Source organism: Sylvia atricapilla, chromosome 1, assembly GCF_009819655.1.
Source record: "Sylvia atricapilla isolate bSylAtr1 chromosome 1, bSylAtr1.pri, whole genome shotgun sequence".
NCBI lineage: Eukaryota > Metazoa > Chordata > Aves > Passeriformes > Sylviidae > Sylvia > Sylvia atricapilla.
In genome coordinates, this window is record NC_089140.1 from 98,688,566 (window position 1) to 98,708,129 (window position 19,564).

Sequence of the window (19,564 nt, forward strand, 5' to 3'; positions counted from 1 at the left end):
TTAATGCATAACATAAAAGCTAAAGTTACTATTATAGTATAAGACAGGATAGTTAACTATATCAAAGCAATACTAAAGCAATGATTTTAAATCAGGAAAAAAAACCACCAATTATTAGAAATGGATGTAATTCACCCATACAAATGATCATGGAAAAGTCTCTTTCTCTTAACTTTAAGGACTCTTCTTGGTGAGGGTCCCCAAAACCAAAGGGAGGAATCTCCATGCACCCCAAGGAGAAATATGCTAGAAAAATTTACCCTGTGAAAAGTGGACTTTCACAGTATAAAGGGATTGACTGCCTGTCATATGCCTCCACGTCAGTTTGGCATCTTAGCTACAAAATCTTTGCCTTATTGTGTAGATGTTAATTTCAAGTTCATGTGCCAGATGGGTTTTAGTTTAATTCAACACCAAAAACCAGCCCACGATGGCTCTCTCAGCCACTACTGGTGGCCTTGCAAATAAGACATTGTTCCCATTGCTTGGCCACATTCCAAGTAGAGCATTATGCTACAACCTCTTTTCAGGCAGTTGTAGAGAGTGATAAAGTGTCCCCTGAGGCTTCTATTCTCCTCCTCAACTGCTACCTTTGGATCTACTCAACAATGTACAAATAAAAGTAAACTTTTTCTTTTTTTTTTTCTTGCTCTTCAGTCCTATGTTGTGGTGGTCGCAGTGTCTCGGGACCCCTGTATCACTTTGCCTGGCTAACCCTGACTCCGGCCACAGAGAAGGTATGGTTCAGTATCCTGGGATACTTCCCTGTTCCTGTGGGCCTTTTCTTCCTCACCTCTGCTCACACTTCTGCAGGACAAAGGAAGGACTCTGAAGGGTGAACAGTGTTGGAGTCCTGGATTTCCTGAGAAACAGCAGCTGCAGTTTATTGATGTCCACAAGGGACCACCTCACACCACAGAGTCTGCCCAAAAGAGCAGAGATCCTCTCTGTGCAACATCTTAAATACAGGGGAGGAGCAAGGGGAAGGGTACAGATTGGGACCAGTCAGGGGGATGAAGGGGATCACTGTACATGAAAGACAAACAGTAGAACAAATTAAGAATACAAGGGAGGGAATAACCGGGACCCTGCCCAATCACTCAATGCCCTCACTGGAACTTTCTAGACACAGGTTGAGGCTTTGAAGTGATGGACTGGACCCAGCAATTATATAACTGATGACTGACAGACAACAATAACCAGGGTAAACCACGAAGGGGTAAATATGAGTGTACAAGGGACAAACCATTACAACTTATATAAAACAACATAATACCAAGGAACAAACGCATACATAGAACTGACAAAACCAAAAACACACCACTACACTATGTGAACTAAAAATAAACAGTAGGAATGCAAGTAATCCTAACCTATTAGATCATGCCCACTAATGCTTTGATTTCACTGCCAAACCTACCACCAAGTCAACTTATTGATGAGGAGTATGCTGACTTGTGGTGGAATAAAAATTAGCAGTAGACAGTGGCAAAATGTTCTCAAGAATACACAACACAATTTTCCAATGAAATAGCTTTCATTTTTCCATTTTTTGCTTCTTATTCCTTATCCAAAAGATAAATGACCTTGCTGTCAGAGCAATGCAAAAAGAAAAATGAAATCAGTGGCATGCAGTACAGCTCTGTGTGCCCTGGTTCCTAATATACTCAGACATAAAACTGGCAAACTTCTGAAAAATGACAAAGTTGGTCTTTTTGTCTTCACTAACATTTTTAAATACAGCCTCACTTGAGAATAACAGCAGCTAGTGGAGAATAACTCATAAAAGAAACACCTCTGATTTTTATCATGTACTCTGCACGCAATTCAGTACCCACATTATTGGAAAGTGTGATAAATTTTTTATTAGCTATAATCAACCTAAGTAAACAAAATGCTCTGCAGCCAAAATTCAGCTACTAAGTGTTGAGAGTATTTTGTTTGGAGGATAAGGTTTTTTAGAGGCCTTGTCATGAGCAGGACAGCTCTGAGGAAAAGATATTCTTCCTCTGACAGATCCGTTTAGAAAACCTGAATCCTAGAGACCTTAATAGTGTTGTATCTTCTATATTGTTTATACACAGCACTCTCATGGGAATTTAAATGAAAAATTCACTACCTTGTATTGCAAGATTAGGCAGTAAGTCAAGCTTTCAATTAGAACTGGCCGGTAATTAAAAAGTGAATAGCTATATTTCTGTAATACACAGGCTGTAAGGCCCACTGTCCTCACAATTCTCCACTCAGTTTTTTTTTAAGTATCCTCATTGTATAGAATAAGTATTTATTGCTCCTTTATTTCTATAAATCATACCTGATTGTGGGTGCTTTTGGGCACAAAAAAGAATTTCAAATTTTTTTTCCATTCCAAAGGTAAGCAAATATTTACTTAGATATATTTTAAGTAGTGAACAAATAAAGAAAAAAACCCCACATTCTATAAAAAAGTAGACAATTACTTGTGCAGGTACGTTAAATGCTTAATTCTCAATCTCAGACAAACTAAGATATTCAATAGGGCTTCAATTAATCATGTAAGTGCTACCTTTCAGAATATCTTGCTTATGAGGTGTCCATATACTGTAGTATTAGTTAATCAGATATAAGAGATAAGAAGCTGAATTAAGCATGACCTGGAGAGTGTTTATAAAGTTTTGGAAAAGTTTTGTGTCCCTAGAACCTTATAAAATATTTTCCATGGAGTTTAATTCAATCTGCACTGAGTTTCCTCATGCTGAAAACTGTGCTCCTGCCTTCCCACTCCTTGCATATTTACAGAGACTTATGCACTACTTTTAAAGAAAACCTGACAATGACTTTCCAGATCACCTGTCAAACCACCTGAAAACTCTCCTCATTTTATTTCTTCCCTCTGGAAAAGCCTCAGAGAACAAATGGGTCTTACAGCATGCCTGAGAAATCAGCAAGATTTAGGCTCAGATGAACCGAGGCGGGGAGCAAACCCTGCAGTTAAGGACCCATCACTGATTATGCCCTGGCTCCAGCCCCTTGTGATTAGGCCAAGAGCCTGTTACCTTGAGCATGTTAGATGATCTCAACTGTCATGGTGTCATTTTTAAACACCCCAATGCACAATCCTGGCACAGCTTGACAGGGACAGGTGTTACTGCTAAAACTATTTGCATGCACAAGGCTGTGCACGTGGCACTGAGGCATTTGCAGCCTAATCCTCCAGGAATGGAAAAGATAAACAATAAGCCTGTTTTTTTAATGTAGGAACAATCAGACCTTTATGGATCAAAGGATTTTTAATCCATATGTTGGCACGTCTGTAATTTTTGCTGCTATCTGCGAATTTGTGCTCATATTATTGCACATTTTTAGGCATTTGTATAGCACCATCAGAAGGTTAGAGGGACACAGTTACTTAGAGAAGCTAAGTTGAACCATGATTAAAAACAGGTATCACTAAAAGCCACCTGAAGTGGAACAGACCCACCCTGCTAACCTGTGCCTTTGTCAGATTGGTAGCAACAATGGTTAAGAGACTCCATCCTGTACTATGCAGTGCTCTGTGAAGACCAGATCACCTCAGTACAGCAAGAAAGGGTCTGACATTCCATATACATATATAATAATTTGAATAATACTGCTTCCACTAAAAAAGTAGAGCATTAATGGTGGACCAACTGTTTAGAGTGAAGTTCTCATTTATTTCCAGAAAACTTGTGTCTAGTAAAATCTTATAACACCTTAGAATATTACTCCTTCAGCAATTTAAAAGAAATGCATTTTAATGTATTTCGTATTTGTTTATGTTTGAGAATACTTCCTTTGCCCGAAGTTTTTCATACATATATCTATGCATCCATGTATTCATGAATACAAGTAAGAATAAATTTTCATATGTTGTCAAATTTCCAAAACAAGGTTATTAGGTACTATACTAACCATACACTGAACAAATAGCTCAGTGCTTTCGCTTGTCCTTTCCATTGTAGCACTCTTATCATCTGCAATTTTCCTCTAGCAATATTGCTTCCCACAGTTGTATATTTAGTATACTCTAAAGAGTAAAATTACTAGACTCTATTTCTGAGGGATCAGATCAAGTTGTTCAGGCTCAGGAGTCAAATTTCTGAGTTCAAGCCATTGTAGGGACAAAGATTAAAGTTCATAGTCGCAGCTAAATTTTCTCAAATTTATAGTCTCGTAGAAAGTAGGCATAGTCCAGTCATGCCTATAATAGTCCAATTCTGAAAAAAATTATGTTCATTATTATTGTTGTTAAGCAGATGTTTTTACTCAGTTGGCTATAGTCTAAAATATACCTGTACTGAGACTGTGGAACTTTTCCAGTGAAGGAAAAGCTTAGGTGTGTGTCCTAACTAACTAGACTCATTGAAGTGATGACTTTAGATCGTTTTAAAATTAAATAAAAAGCAAGAATATATGCTCATAATTGAATAAAACTTCAGGAACCTCATATACCCATAAACAATAGTTTTAGCATATTCAAGAGAATATGAGGATGTTTAATATTAGTTAAAATTAAGAATATTTTTTAAATAAAATGAGGCTATGATTGTCATCATGTTTTAAATCAGCTCCTTTGTTCTAGCAATACTTCCATAATTACCTGTGATTGTACTTACAAGAGATACATTTTTTCCCTAAGATAATTACAAAGCATAAAGATATGACTAAGAATCATAAAATAAAGTACAGAGAAAATCTGCTGTCTGATTTATAATTCCTTATTATGATAATGATTAATATTTGTCACTTGTGATGAATTAAATCTATCACAACAAATGTTATAAACCTTCCTATAATTAGGATGAACCAAAATGTGTTAAAAACATCTTTCTTGATGATTACTCTTGATAATGGAAATGATACACCAGAATGTGAGTCTTATGTTGCTTTATTATTGCTATGCATGAAATTAACAGAAGAATAAATTAGCAAGAAATGTTTTATTCTGGTCAGTGTGAGAGAAAATACCAGTCTAAACCTAGTACTTTTAGCCTCTTTTCAATTTGTACAAATTAAATTTTCTTTGATGATCCTTTATTTACAATATTAGTTTTCAGTCCCATTTGTCTAATAGATAGCACAAGGGTGCCCCTGAAAAGCATTTCTCCATTTGAGAGGAAAGGGAAAAGGCTTTGAAGAAAATCCTCATGTATTTGGAAAGAATAGCAAGGAAGAGATAAAAAAGAAAGGGAAGGTTTTAGTTGTTTGATGTAGATTGGATGATGATTTGCAACTTTGAGCTTTCTGCTGCTGGTTCTGGAAATTTTACTTGCCTTCTGTTGAATTCTTCATCTGGCATTGAACGCAACCAGATTCAGGCAGGTGTAAAAACGAGGCTACATGACCCTGTGCTCCAAACACCCTCGATTTCAGAATTAAGAGCCATGTGGCTCAATGAAAACAAATATGTTGTTTGTGTCAGCAATATTCAGTGTGAAATATGACCAGTTTTCACTAGAGATATACTCATAAAGTAACTGAAATATCATGGCAAGTAGGTGGGTGTGGAGTATGTTTCTGGGCTTACATGCTGGAGTACATATCTGTAATAAAATATGTGTTTTTCCCTGAGGAAAGACAATGCTCAATGAAAAAAACCAAAATAGGTGAAGTAAATAACTCTCTGGAAAATAGTAAGGGAACCAAGACTGAGAACTCTATGAAATAAAAATGTAACATAAAAGATGAAATATTATGAGGAGAAACATTATGAAGGATATCAAAGGGCAAAGCTAAACCTGTTTCCACAGTGTGTGAAGGATTCTTGGAAACAAATTTCAAAAATTGGAAGATAGAATCAAATACAAGAAACATAATAATGCTTGTCTTTTTGAAAGCTGTTTCAAAGTGTGCTCTACTTAATTACTGAAAGATAGGATCATTTATAAATTATTAATTCCAAAAAAAGATTAAATACATTCTGGAGAAAAATTTATTGTAGCGAGTGATATGGTTTTTTTAAAGTTTTATCAAATCTTCCAAGATTACAGAAAGAAAAATAGAGAAGATAAACATGACAGAAAAATTTCACTGAATATGATGTCTTAAATAAGGACTGCAGTTATCAGGTATTTTCCTAGAGAGTAATTTCAGCAGAGCACCTTAGTATGTCAGCATCAATGCTTTTTTCTTTCATTTTGCTCTAGTTGTAAGTCCATTACGATAAGTGTGGCCTGAGAAAGGCTATCTCACCCTGTAACTGATCCTCAAGCAAAATGACCAGCTCTGGAAGTAATTGAACTTGCTTTATGTCATATGAGAACCTGGAGGCTTTAACTAGATGACACTGTATACATTTCACTAATGTTGTATAACTTGTCAGGCTGTTTAAAGTGTTTTACTAACAAATGTTTTGTTTTGTTTTCTAAAATATCCATCAACAATACTAAATAAGATTATTTTAACCCATTTTGTCAAGATTTAAAACTTATGTCCAGGATTTTCAAGTATTCTGCATGCAATGTAACTGGGTTTTAAAATTTGTGTGACTAGTTGCATTCTGATTTAAAACAAAAATTTTAAAAATTAAATTTATGTCATACTGTGGACAGTGATAAGTTACGCTTTTTTCTAAAGCACATTCAGATACTTTCTTACTAGATCCACTGAAATCTCTTTTGTTTATCTGTTTTCTTATCTGCTGGCATTAGTACCTAGAAATATTTTGTATTTCCTGAAAAATGTTGCTTGACAAAGAGTGTGCCAATAGCTTTTTTCTAATGTGAATGCAATTAGTAGATCTAATTTGTACATGCTGTTCCTGAAGTAGCCAGCCATTCCTATCAAAACAGCTTGACAAGAGCAGTTGGTTTATATAGATACATTGAATACAATGTCTGAAAACATCATCAAAAGGCCAGAAATAGCCTATACCTGACTAGCTGGTTGCAGCAGCAATAGTGTCATCAAAGAAGACTAAATAAATAAAATAGGGATTAGAAATTTCATCCTGATAATAGAACAAGAGGGAAGTAAATTGCGTTAATCACAAAGTTCAGTGGGGTTTTCTCAAAAAAACTCACAGCTGAAAGGTAATTGCTAAAATATGCCAACTACTTCACCTAATTAGGTAAATTGAAAATGTCTCTGGTCAACTTGGAGAGAAATTTTACAGCTTTTAGCATTAACCTCAGGAAAGTATTTGGGTTGCATGACATAGTTCAGTAGTTATAAGTATTATTTTGTTTGCATTGTCACTGTACCTTTGTAAATCTAGAATTAGGAATTTTTGTTCCTCCATGACAAGTGCAGCACTGTACACCTGTGGAATAAATTAATAATGTGCAGAATAGTTTAGGCACATTTCTCATTTTCTGCATATGTAAATCAAGAACAACAAAGAATGATCCCACCATGCCAAATCAGATATGATTAAGAGAAAAATATGGACTTAATGTGTCCAGTGGAATTTGCAGCAGCTGTTTCAATGAGAACTGATATGTGTTCCTCACACCAGTTTTGTGGATGCACCTTTACTGCTAGAACATGCTCTTCCCTGAGGAAAGACACATGGAATTGAGATCTAGGATTTTTTGGTAGCCTTTCTGTAAAAGGAGCAAAAAATCTGTTTGCTACTGTAGCATGTGTTTTACTCTCTGTGGTTTTGTATTTCTCTATTTTATCATGCCTGTTTTTATATTGTGTAATTCTGCCCTGGCAGAGTTCTGCGAGGTTGCTCTCTTTCCTGAGGGCACTGGAGTTCACAGAATTTTAAAGTGGTTTGGGTTGGAAGAGAGCTTTGAAATTGTTTACTCCCAACCCCACTGCAATGGGCATGGATACCTTCCACTAAAAGAGGTTTTTCATAGCTCCATCCAACCTGGCCTTGAACACTTCCAGGGATGGGGCAGCCACAGCAGAAAATGGAGTTCTTTCTCCCTGTTGGAAGACCAAAGGTGTACTAACAATTATGTTTAAAAACAGTTTAAAACTTGTGAGAATTTTTGGAAACTTGAGTAATGTACATTAAAATATTATTGTTTGTAGCTTTTTTTCCTGGGTATCAATACACACATGGAATAACATCAATTCTTGAAGTAAATATGTGTTTAACTTCATGTCATGTGAATTCAAATAAATGGCTTTGCATCTGACATAAAAAATTAGGTGAAAAATTAGGTGAAAATAAAAGAAACCAGACAACCCACTCCCGCCTCAAAAAAGGAATAAAAAAGAGGAAGAGGAGTAGAAGAGAGAGACTGGATCTCTTTCGTATTTCATTAACTGAAATTTCAAGGATATTTAAAGAAGATGAAAATTAATTAGCCAAATTAAAATTTGAGCCTTTTTTGCAGTTAAAGGGTTAAATACCTTAACAATTCTTTCAAGTTTTCATGCAACTATCAATCACAATTAGCTTGGATGTATGTAAACATGTAATGTAATGTGTGTACACTTGTCATGTGTGCACACACTGTGTATGTCCTGTAACAGCACGCTGGACTTGCAAAAAAATATATGTTTTGCATCTTGAAAAGGCAAGATAATGGCAGTAGTTAAAATAAAATTTTAAATTACCATTTTTTTAAAGTTACCTGAGAACGTCATGCCTTCTTAATACCCGTTCTACTGCTGTTCAGGGTGGCTTTCCTATATGGACCTGAACACAGGCTCCTACATTACAGTAAGGACTTGCAGTGCCAGAGGTTGGTGAGAGACCCTGGGATAATACCAATGGATCCAGGCAAGTGCCTGCACTGACCTACCAATGATAATAAGCAGAATAATTGAATCAGAAAGGTACTTTGTCTTAAAAATACTTTTGAAACAAAGCTAAGTTCTAAAACTCATTGCTTTCATTTATTACAAGGAAAATATGTTTGACTAACAGTGGGGGGGAAAATTGTACACTATTGATACTAAATTATGCATTTGATAAAAAATATAAAATATATTTCTGCACATTTTCCTTCTTTTAAAATGAGATTTTTTTCTTGATGTTTCTTTTTAAAATTAACTGACCCAATAATTTGTATTCAGAGCTGCCATAATTTTTTTTTCTGATTCTAGGGTGTTTTTTAATAAAAATAGAATAGTACTCCACATGGAGATAGGATGAAATTGCTCCAATTCACAATTCAGCTGTTTTGCTTCACATGGACTTCTAGTACCCAACAGTTAAGAAATTGTTGTTGACAGTGGCCCATACTTTAGGTTCTGTACAGGGAACACTGAAATCTCTGAAAATAAACTGCATCTGGTCTTTTGATAAACCCTTAGGAACTTGGATATGTTTCTTCCACTAAAGACGTCTGAGAGAAAGAGGATCAAACAAGGAAGACAGTGAAAATTGGAACAAAATAAATGTTCACTTAAGAATAGTGGAGTGTTCCCCCTTGAGGTGCAGCAGATGCAGTCATTCATATTCACTAATTTGTATGTTGACGTTGAGCTGCTGATTGCCCAATGGAAATGAGAAAATAGTTAGTCGTCTAAAGATTTTATATTCCTTTACAATGCCAGTAGAGTATGATCACATTAATAATTAATATGCAGTGCTAATTAACTGGTAATTATGTACTGAAATTAAAAAAATAGTATATTTATTATTTGCAATTTTGAGGAAAAATTCCCAAATCAAAACTTTTCACACATTCACGTGAAAAAAATTCAGGAAATTTTTTTAATTCCCTCAGTTAGCTCCTGCTCTATTACTAAAATAATGATAGCCATCACAATCAGAGAATGTTTAGGAATAATGGATAAGAGCAGTTTGATAAAAAAAATAAAGTCTTGCTTTTGGTCTTTAATTAACTAGAATTTAATTTCTCTTGCTCTTAAATGTATTCAAGCATGGGGTAGACTAAGCATGTTGCAACATCTCTGTGTTGGAAAAATAGTCAGAGGAATACATAGGTGACATTCAGAATAATTGGGCTAACTTAACAAAAGAAATAGAATAGAAGAGAAGCCCCATGTGACTACTGCTAGAACAGTTTCAGGTACTACATAGAATGATAGAAGTGACAAGATATTAAACAGATGTATTGTCTTCCAGGTGCAAGGTTTATAGAAGAAAAGATTATTTCCAATATCATTTCAGTTGTAATTCAACTATTCCCAGTGAAAGATAAATTTTCACTAAATGGCACCATGGCATTTTCATGGCTTTGGCTTGGCTTAATACTGTGTGAATTAAGTGCTTGCAATATTCAATGCTTTTTACTACAGAGAGATGCACATGGAGTTCAGAAAACTTAGAATTTAAGTTAGGTATAAGCCACAGAAACACTCATTTCCCAAAGGAAAAATTTCTAAACCCAAAACCCAAAATTTAAAAAAAAAAAAAAAAAAAAAAAAAGCACAAAACCTGTTCTTGCTCCCTTTTATACACCTTAATATTTAATTTTTTCTTAGTCTGTCTTATTAGAGAACTCATCTTCTTTGCCTTCGGTTCACACATCAGATTCAAGAAGTCAGCATGTATCTTCCTGAGCTCATTTTTTACTTAATATTACAATTTCTTCTGTGATTTCATCCTATTATGAGCTTTATATTACTGTAACATACCAAGATGCCACATTTCTTTTCTGATATGGTAATCTCTTGTAGAATTAATAACTAGTAATTACTCTATTGCATTTCTTCTCTTTCCCAGAAATTCTAGCGGATGCTTAAAATGTGTCTCCCTATTTCAAGGAAAAGGACTGTGGAGGATTAAGATATATTTTGAACAGAAAATCGTGAATTGCGATCATGAATAAAAAATCCCCAGTGGCAGCAGCTGAGAAGGATTTTTTTGTTTCCCTCGGCCAATTAAGGTTCTAAGCAAACTTCATTTAGACCATATTTTCCATTGCTATATAGCTTTTTGTCATTAAGCCATATGCAATGCCCTTTCTGTTCCGAAGGCAGCAACCTCTTTCACCTGCACTGTAAGTCAGGACTGCCGTGGCTCCAGTGGCTTGCTGGCCAGAAGCAGCCTGGCCATGGATGGAGCAACATTAAGCCCTTGCACAGGCATGTGCAAGTGTGGCATTGCCAGCAGAAGTTCCAGCCCCTGGCAGTGCACGTGTGTCCTCAGTGAGTGGTTTTAGTTGCTTCAACGACCTCTGCCAGCTGCATCTGTCACAGCGTGTCACCCTGCTCTGAGCCACTTCGCCTGGCGATGGCAAGGAGGGGATTTTAACAGATGCAGGGACCTTAACTCAGCCTTCTGCTAAATGTCTGTGGGCAAGGACCAGGTTTTTCCTTGTAATATTTGCTTTTCAATCTGAAAGTTAGAAACAGAAAAACAGTTTCTGAGTTTATCCTTTACTAAAAGTTCAATTTAGCAGTGTCTCTTAATCTGCTTTAGTCCCTTGTTTTCCTGAGCTGTGAAACTGCAAAATGAACCTTTACAACAGAAAGCTCACCTGATACAAACAGCATCTGTGCATCTGTGAGTTGTGAAATACGTGAAATCACATTCAAGTTCAAGATTTTCATGAATTCTCCCTGTAAATGTTTCTCTGTTTTAGTGTTAATCCCACAGATGGGAGACAATTGACTGTGGTCCTCTTGTATGCCACAGTTAGTGGTGAACAAATAATGTTTTAATTGTTGAGCAGCAGCAAAACTCTTTTAATGCTTTTTGCTCACACTTCTTGCAAACAAGGTCTCAGTCTGGCCCAATGCACAAAATTATTTTTATTTAATTTCATCTGTCAGCAGTGAAGGGGAAATTATGAAAATGAGGATATGAACTTCATGTTTTTCATTAAGCTGGAGACTGCAGCAGAGGTCCTGTGCTTCCACAGAACTTAAAATCTCAGAGCACGAACCAATGGTTGCATTACATTATTAGTTTCCTTGTCTTTGTCCAAGGAGGTTTAAATCCACACTGTCTACAGCCCAGAAATATGCAAAGTTCACTATAAAGAAATATGGATCGATTTTATATGCTCCACTTTTTCCTTTTCCATGTGGGGTTTGTAGGGTTTTGGTGGGGTTTTTTGTTAATTTGTTTGTTTTTATCTGTTTGTCTTTAATACAGTGACCTGTTTGAAGATATATGTATATATTATGCCTAGTTTTTCAACCAAGAAGGCAACAAAATAATTAGAATTATTTGTCTATAGCAACACTTCAATCAACAAGAAATATGCAAATTCTATAAGTTTCCCAATCCTTTTCTTATGCTCAGAGTTACTAAAACTATTATATATCAGATCTCATAAAATGAAGGTTTTCTTCCTTGCTAGGTTTGAGCAAAATTTGCAGGTTTTGGCTTATATTTTGACACTAGACATGAGAATCAATTTCTGCAAAAAATATGTGGGAGATTCCAATTTATTTCACTTAGTGCACCGGGAGGATAGGAGGAAGTAATTATTTTTTTCTCAATTAAGACATGAGTTCTTCCTTTCTTAAGATTTTAAAACTTAAATTTATATTTCACATACATAAATTGTGATTTCAGACTATCCATTAATTTTGGATGTGTTAATATGTTATTGCATAATCAGAAATTCAATGCTTTTCAAAATCTTAATTATTTTTTTCATCTATGCACTAATAATAGATAAAAAAGTCTGAGGCAGTGTTTTATGTTATGAAGGGCTGAGTATTTGGCAATTACTGAGTAGCAGTTGCTCTGAAATGTACTGAATCTCATCTTATTAAAAAAAGGAACTCCCTTGGAAGTCATAATATGATTAATTCCATAATATTTTAAAATAACCCCCCAGTTCTGTGATTGTCTCTCGCTCAAAGTAACAAATCAAATTGTGATTTCCTATACTGTGGGATTTATCTGACTCCTTAGGTAATACTTGTTCCCTTGCTCCTCCTCCAGTTTCTCAAAGCCAAGCATGATGCAATAACAGTTAACTCTTTGTCTTTGTCATTGGATCCATATGCTAGTTAAAATTTCAGTGTACATTTCAACACAATCATTCCTCAGCTGCTTAATGAACACGATGTGGTCTGGTAGCAGGTTCTGGTAGTTGACTTCTCTAAGAGGGTGTTGCAACCAGCCCAGAAGGTGAGGCTAACTGGGGTTCCTGTTCATAGGTCCCTTGGGGTGCATTAGAGTAAAATGACACAGAATGATCAGTTTTTATTAAAAATATAAATATAAAAAGATACAAATATAAATATAAATATAAATATAAATATAAATATAAATAATATAAACGTTTATGTTTTTTAAAATTTGGTTGCAGTGGAAAGCAGATATACCCATTTGGGTGGTTATCTGTAGAAATATGACAATATGAAAGTATGAAAATGTCCTTTAATGAAACAGGTAAGGGAAAGAAACAAACAGAAAGAGGGGAAAAGAGTAGATATTGGAAAGTTATCAGCACTTGAGGATATGATGATGATATTTGATTGTTGCAATTGAGATGTCTGTTGATTGAAGTGATGGTCACAATTCTTGATCCATCGAGTGTGGAGGAAGCCTGCAAAGTAAAGAGTTCAAGATGCTAATATATGTCCACATTCAGGTGGGAATGTCCTGCTACCTGCCCTGGGGGGGGAGTTTTACTGCTGTGGATCACACCCAATCCTCTGGTGGAAGGCCCCAGAAATTAGTATGGGTGTGCTTCATTGGTTGCTGGTTGTTGCAGGTGCCATCTGTCCAATAACTTGCGGTGATATGCGTATGTGCAGTTGCTTCCTTCCACGCAGTTTGCCACAGTGGGAATTTTTGTCCAGATACACTAACCAGGATTTGCTAACCAGATCTCACTTCTGCCAGGCCTGGAATTAACAACTTCCTGCCAGAATTCTTCCCTTCTGAGCTGATCTCCAGTTCCTGCTGTGGTTGGTTTCTCTTATGACAACTTTCCTCTGTGGCCTTGACAGTATCTGAAACACGCAACTGTGCTCTTTAAGTCCTTGCAGATGGATAATTTATTTATTTCCAAAAGGACGTAATGTCTCTCAAAGTTCCAATTTAATGTATAAATTGCCTTTTGTAACGTGTACATTTTTTATATATATTTTTATCCACATCCACAGTTATAGTAATTGTAACAATTAGAGGTGGATTTAATACTGAGAAGTACAAAATCTTTCAATGATATTGTAGGGTATCCGAGTTTTGTGAAGCTGACACTGTCATAAATCCATAACATGCTAAAGAAAACGTAGCGATTTTCACAAAGGGAAGCTCCAAGCAAGCTGCCTTAATGATCTTTATGGGTTCTCTGACATGTAGGATATAGCTAATTATTGCAGAGAACACGTTTCAAGTCAGGGGACAGAATTCACTGAAATGAATGTATTTGGGCTTGTCACTGTATATTAATCTCAAAGAGGTGCAAAAATCTGCCATGTTACTGGGAGGTTAGGCAATAAAAGGGCAGATGGAACTTGAAGACAGTTAATGGAAAGTAATGCTCACAGGAGAAAACATTTCAGCTCTACATGGAAACACAGTGATGAGTTCCAAATTAGTCATCACCTCTCAGGAAAAAGATACGGAAATCTTTGTGAATAAAGATGAAAATACACTCATCTTGGTCACAGAGTCAGCTCTGGCCCCTCAAAATAAAGGACGAAATAGAAGTCAGAAATATACAGAAAAGGATACAAAATGGTCTGCATAGCAGGAAAGTTAATATATTAAAAGCAATACATTTGGAAAAGAGCAAAACCTATTAAATAATGATTTTCCTGTACTTTGAAAGTTCAAGATGTAGACAACACTCACTGAAACAACAAGCTTTTTAGAGTAAACCAAGATTTAAAAACCCACACAATTTTCTTGCTCATTCTGTGGCAGTCGTTTCCACATTTTTTTCTGAAAGGCTTCATGAGGAAACCTACTCAAGCACAGTTGTTGAACATTGTAGTCTGCATGGAATAGCCAGTTCATGAACTTCTAATTGGCAAAATCTTTAAGGACAATTCGAGGGAGAATTGCTGCATCCCTGCTTTGTTCATAAGCTCTATCCTTGTGTGTTGACTATTGCAGGTTTTCCATCTAGACGGATACATGAATCTCACCCAGCTTGGCAGGTCCTGTGCCTGGAGCTTATCCTAAAAAGAATTTAATAAAAAAAAAAAAAAAAAAAAAAAAAAAAAAAAAAAAAAAAAAAAAAAAAAAAAAAAAGTAAAGAAGATATCATCTACTATATCAAGCATTACCAAATCTACAAGAGCCTAACATTAATTTATATAAAATGAAAAATGTTGCAATCTGTTAAAATTAAAATTGTTGCCCAATCTGTTAAAGCAAGATTTGAAAGCATAGCACTGCTAAATATTCAAGTGCAAATAACTGAGTAGAGGGATTTGCATCTTGCAATACTTTAATTTTGATCTTTCTCAACTTAAAGAAGGTCCCAGTAAGCATCAGGCTGTATCCTCCTTTAAATTCAGAAAATTTCAAAAAGAGAGGGAAGATTGTCTGGAACTCTGTAAGCTTTAATGCTCAGATTCAAACCATTTTGACTCAAGGACTTGTGAAAGCAACTCAAGGCCATAGACGAATTGTAAAACAAGTAAATCAGCAAATTGATGTACAATTATGCATCTGCATTTATTAGATTTGAACCCGGCAGGGAACAAGTCCAGCTGAAGAGGCTGTAACAGTCAGATGGCACATGAAATTTGGTTAGCTGTGTTTGGCAGAAAGAGTGAAGAATTACCTGTATATCCAGATTGGAATGTCTTGGATTAATGCTGTTTCCAAAATTCCTGCTTGCCTATAAATTACAGAAAAGTTATAGAAATTGTTTTAATGATTTACACTAATGCTACACTATCTGGATATTATTTACTTTTAAGGCTTTCTTAAAAATTAATCATTATTATGCATATGCTTTTTTGGTTTAAATATTTAGTGCTAAGTATTGTGTACTAGTAAATTGTTGGAGGGAGTTTTTTTGCTTGTTTGTTTGTTGCTGTTGGGGTTTGGGTTTTCTTGCCATTCTAAATTCATGGCTTTCTCTTTACTGGTGAAAGGTATTTCTGCTCTGCTGCTTCCTTGGGAGAATTCATCATGTAGAATAAATTATGTGGGTCCTTCAAATTAGATTGGGTTTATGCCCTACACTGGCAGCTAATTCATGAATTAGACTGCTTAAAATGGACCTCATCAAATAAAATACCTTCAGGACAAAATAGGGCTGTAATCTCTAAGTATGCAAACCAAAATGCGCCTAGTGCAGTCATCCGATAAACAGGCAGCTAATCTGCAGCTAAGATTAGGAAGTTTATAAAATCTATTTCAAAAAGTTTTAATTAAAATGGATTCAATGAGCTGTGTCTTGAAATGATACTTCTATTTTCTTCTTTACAATATCATGGGATTATAGCCTGCATAAAAGCAGAGGATATGCTGTGCAGACTTCAGAGCATACAGGACGCTGACAGATGGACACACATTAAGTTTGAAACACAAAACAAAAGAAAAAAAAAAGGCGAAATATGGATGTGTTGAGTTGATGAATTCATAAGCAAATTGTGCATCACCTTTGTAGAGTTTTACACACCAAGGACTTATTCAAAAAGTTGGTATCTTTAAATAAAAGCATTAGGAACTTAGGGCTCAAGTGGTGTAAAATCTATTTTTTGTTGACTGAAGATAATTCCAGATCTGTTACTGACTCTCTCTTGAACTTCATGGGATTCATATCTTCTTCCAGAGTCTGATTTGTCATCAGTCAAATCAAAATACTACTTAACAGTTGCTTCACAAGTATATAATGAGACCTGCCTAGCAACTGTTTATTTCAGAGATTTGAATATACTAGGTAAAATTTTCTCTTTTCTTTCACTGTAACTCTTAGGTGTTGAGTTATTATTAGAATTAATCACTGAGGACAGAATTTCTGAGTTTTTCCTCCTTTATGTCCCAAAACAGAAAAGCTGTAGCAGATGAAATTAAATCCTATTGTTTATATGGCATCCTAGAGTAGCTGAGCAAGTAGAACAAGGTGGGATAGCTGAAATTTACTGAACTACAACTAGAGTTAGTAAGGATGGGCCCAATCCATATATTTATTAACTGTCTAGTTCCTGATCTAAGAGATAATGGAATCTGACATTCTTCACTAAAATGAAGATGATTATTTACAATTATAGAGAAATCATAATACAACCATGATGATCCATCTATACATATATTTAATAAGTTTGAAAAATATTGATAATTCTTTGGTGTTTTGTTCATAGTGGAAAACACTGCAGCATGGCTATAAACCTGCTGGAATATATCTGCCATAGCAAATGCCCTTTATGCAAACTTTTTAATGGCAGAATGTGCTGATGCACTTTTTCTCCTCCATTGATAAATAGCATTTTAAATCTGCCTTTGGTAATAAAAAAATTTGGGTTTTTTTTCTGACAACTTCAGATCCCATTTTGAAATCATCAAAACAGCTCATGTCTTCTGCCCTGTTGGCTTCATTCTGTAGTCCAACTTGCTTTCAACCCTACGTCTCTAAAGGCCTAGGAAATATCAAATAAATCCTACAGGGAATGAAATATGTTCAAAGGAAGAGATCTCAAACTTGTAGGTAGCAAACTATAAATCCCTTGATATTTCCTCTCTCTTTTGTTTTACAGATGCTTGGGGATCTACAACTCTTTACATTAAAAAAAAGGGAAAATGAATAAAAGAAAAGAAGATCTAATTCTTTATAATGGAAAACCTTCCTTTCTACATGGAAGTTTATTTTATTTTAAGAAATTTTTATATATTACTTTTAGAAACCATTCAAAGTTAATCCAGAGAAGTTGGTAAATGATATTTGTCTTGCTAATATTTTTACTGGAACTAAATCACTCTGGTAAATGCTACTAAAACAATTCAAGCAAGGGTGGATGTAATTTCTCCCTTTGCACCTGGAAAGTGGTAAGGATGAAGTTTGTTTCTTCTTCAAAAATTTTTCTAAACTTATAGCTCAAAAATTATTAAAATGGTAATGCAGAGCAGTTCCAATTTGATCAGAAGATCACAGTCCACAAGGTTCCCATGTAGGATTGTCCATAATAACTGTAACTCAACAGAATTGTTGAGTTACACCATCACCTGTACCATTCTGTGTGTTTTTCTTTCTGACCAACAAGTGTTGAAGAGAGATTAATTTATAAGCCTCAGCCTCTCTCCCCAGTGGGCAGCCCTGACCTCCATGAAGGACTTGTCCCTGTGTAACCAGGTTGTCAAGCTGATTTGGGATGAGCACCATGGGCTGAATTAATGACCCTGAGCTCAGGCCGGGGTGCTGGGAGAGGGAGTTAGCCTGAGGTGTGTGTGCTGCTCCTGCTGAGAGCAACATTAATACGTGTGTGCCAGAGAGGGCTTTTGACACTAAAAATCCCTGCCTTGCTCACCAGGACTGCTATCAGAGGAGATTGACTGTTTGCTATGACTGATTGATGTATTAAAAATGGCAAAATATAGAAATTGTGCTCAGAAAGGGCTCTCTCTTCTGCAGTGCATCGTTCACAAGGAGACCCAGCTACAAACCCAGCTTTCCAAAGATCTTTCTCTCACACAAAATGTAGTAAAGGGGATGAAGAATGGATTTAGTATTTATCAATAATGACAACAATTTTCTCATATTTGCTCATTTTGAGGGTTGACTTTCAATGAGGGAAGATCTTTACCAGTAATCTATGCTAGGAACCTATCCAGTCATCATCTAGTGACAACACTCCCCTCTCCTCCTGTAATACCCATACATAAATTTAAAACATATATGATAAGAGAAAAAGAATGGATTAATCCATCCTGCTTGGATTTCCTATATAATATATTATACATTGCGGCACAAAATAGATTAATCAATATACTCAACTTCCTTCTGCAGAAGCAGCAGGAAAGTTTCATTTTTTTCCCACTGAGACTCTGGATTGTTCCTTCTCGAGTCTCATCTAGAGCTAGGCTATCAAGTTATAAAAATAGAAGACACTGCAAGAGAAAATGTGAATCATCTATAAAAATAATTTAAAATGTGTGTTATACACTACATTTGAAAGTGATTATGAATTTACCTTCTTTTGACTTCTGTTATCTATATTCTTTGATATGTCTCAGGAATAAAAGCTGTAGCAGTCAGCAAAACTACAAAGGAAAAAAAGTGACAAAAAGTTATACAAGTATACGTACTGCTAGAAAGCAAACACTTTTGAAGCTGCCGTGACTTCTGAAAAGCCTTTAAGGTGTCAGAAAGTGTAAATTCACTGTTGTGTGTGTCTGTGTATATGTATAGCATAACTTACATCTCACCAAGGCTTTCAAAATTGATAGAGTTGCTTACTTGGCAAATCATTTCTCCTTCAACAAGTTAGAATGCAGCGGAGGGATAATCATAAGGCTTGGGAAGATGAGTCTGAGTCAGGTGGAAATGGTTTTTCCTCTGCAATGTAAAGCTGTCATCATGGTTCAAATACTGGAACAGTACCAATCTCTGAAGAGTTTGATTTTTTCAAAAATCTGTTAGAAAGAGTATGATTTGTTTTTTTATTTCAGTGTTTTATAATAACCATAGGAGTAATATTCTGATTTTTTCTCCTCTTGCTCTCCCAGCCTCCTCCAAGGAGTATCCACACAGGATATGTCTAAAGTACAGAAACTGCATCTAACTGCTAATCTTATGCATTTGATTCAATTGATGGAGTCTTG